This window comes from Leptonychotes weddellii, chromosome 2, assembly GCF_054177405.1.
Source record: "Leptonychotes weddellii isolate Sample4059 chromosome 2, ASM5417740v2, whole genome shotgun sequence".
Classification (NCBI taxonomy): domain Eukaryota; kingdom Metazoa; phylum Chordata; class Mammalia; order Carnivora; family Phocidae; genus Leptonychotes; species Leptonychotes weddellii.
Window position 1 is genome coordinate 49,196,406 of NC_138370.1, and position 2,658 is coordinate 49,199,063.

Below are 2,658 nucleotides of genomic sequence, written 5' to 3' on the forward strand. Positions count from 1 at the left end.
TCCTGAGAGAGAAGTGAAAACCCACCAGACTTCACAAGGACTAGCCAAATGAGGCCAGTTTCCCCTTGTGCCTAAGAAAAACTCAGGACCAGAAACACTGTTGGGGGTTAAGGAAACAACCCTAAAAGGAAAGCTGAGAGCCCAGCTCGACACTAGAGAGAAAGAACAGTGACCACAGCACTTAAGAAGGGGGTTTTCAAGCTACGTTTCCACAGACTCCAGGGAATTCAGCTTCTAAACTCACTGGAGCAGGCTGCTTACAGGTAAAGGTCACCGGTCTCAGGTTGACCAGTTGTATGTGGTAGAAGTTGGACTAGGCCATAGTGCGTGATTTGGACACTCAAGCCAAACTGACTGGTCATCTGAATGGAGCAGACACTTCTGGGAATGGAGAGTTTAGAAGTTCTATAGTTCAGAGTGAAGGTAGCCTTCCCATTTCTTTTCCCTAACCAGGCTTACAGGGAACAGCAGCCTTTCACAAGGTGAAGAGTTTAGTTCTTAACACACCATGGCCTCCCTCTTTCCTGGTTCAGCCCAACCAACCTCCTAAAATACCTCGCTTTATAGCCAGGAAGAGGCCAACAGGCTTTTAGAACAGTTTCTAAACAGATACTGAAATTAATAACTCAACTGGGTTCATTCTGCTGTCAAAGATCCCAAGGATATGGGGAGGTACAATAGGTTTTCAGACAGAAGGTAGGTAGGAATAAAGTTTGGAGGCCCTACTCCCACACACACAAGCTGTGTGTCTCCAAACGCAGGTTACAGGAAATGAGGGCAGAGAGAGATTAAATGTCTGGTTTAGTCAGTGAGCTGCATAGCCAAGATTAGAACTCCAGGCTCCCTGAGCCACTTCCTCTGTGTCACACTGTTGCCTTATTTCCTGTTTTCCACCCTGGTTAATCATTACATGAAATTTGAAAACCAGTCATCAGGCTAAAGAATGTAAAGTCTTTAGATAATTAAGGATGTTGTTGATAAAGAGCCAAGAGAATGCTATCTACATGTAAAATATTTTCCCATATGTAAAGTAAATAGATGTGAACTCCAGCTATTAGGGTTAATATCCTGCTTCACTTTGCACTTGGCTATTGGTTTCATCAAAATTAGACATGTTAAGAGTGAGGCATGCTGAAGTTTCTCTTGTTCATTTTTGGTTTTAGTTTTTCAACAAAACTTAACTTGAAATAGCAAGAAATGAGTCGATCCAATTAATAAACCAATCTAGAACCCATATAATTTTGCCAGAGTCTTAAAATACATATTTATTGATCATTTTCATAACAAGTAATAGAAATAATATACCTTTTGTAAGAACTAAGTAAGGCATTTAATTCTTCCTGTAAAGGGATAAACTAAAGACATTTGTGAAAGCAGATGGCTTGTTCTGCTATATTCATTCGTTATGTGTTCATTACTGCTATTTGTTCATTTTTGTACTTTACACCAGAGATTGGTAAACTTTTTCTATAAAGGGAGAGATAGTAAATATTTTCAGCTTTATGAGCCATACAACCTTGGTTGCAATTATTCACCTCTGCCACTGTAACAAGAAAGCAGCCATGGATGGTATGTAAACAAATGAGCATAACTAGATTCGGCCCCAGGCTGTAGTCTGCCAGTTCTCTACTCTCTAATACAAACCATATTGTGTGGCAGGACAGGGTAGCTTGCCAAGTGAAGTATATCGTCTAAACCGGTTGACTGACATTTTTTTTTCTTTTTTTTTTTTAAAGATTCATTTATTTGACAGAGAGAGACAGCGAAAGAGGGAACACAAGCAGGGGGAATGGGAGAGGGAGAAGCAGGCTTCCCGCCGAGCAGGGAGCCCGATGCGGGGCTCAATCCCAGGACCCTGGGACCATGACCAGAGCTGAAGGCAGACGCTTAACGACTGAGCCACCCATGCGCCCCTTGACTGACATTTTTGTATGCAATTAAACTTACTTAATCTCTTTTAACTTATTTATATGTCTTATTTCACCGAGGGAATAAGCTTTTTTGATGATGGAGACAATAATTTATTAATTTACTCTTCTCCCTGAACCTCACACAGATGACGTTTCCCAGAGGAAAGAGCATGGGCTTCACTGTCAAACTGATCCGAATTCAAATCCGGGTCCTGCCATTGATCAGCTGCGTCACACTGGATGGGTTATGGACTCTCGGTCTCTATTTCTTCATCTGTGAAACTGGGGATAACACCTACTTCATATGGACGGATGCAATGACATGTAATGGAAACAATATACCGTCTGTAAGAACGAAGGCATTGAATTCTTCCTGTAAAGGGCTGAAGATATATTCATGATAGCAGATGGCTTGTTCTATGTAAAGCACATAGTAACTGACTGAGTCTGACTCCAGGTCAAAATCCTATGTGTGATCTTTTGGGCCTGACTACGGGCCATTAACAAGGCTCTGCCTTGAACAAGATAGTGTACAAATAGGGCATGTGTATTTAAAACAGGACATACACATTTTCTACACTCACTTAAAAAACCAAACTTTTCTTTATAAATGACTCCTATAAAATAGGAGGCAGTGGCCTCACACTACATCAAAAACTAATGATGTAATGTATGGTGATTAACATAACAATAAAAATTTTTAAATAAAAGGAGGCAGTAGCCTCATCACAGGGAAAATTCAAAGACT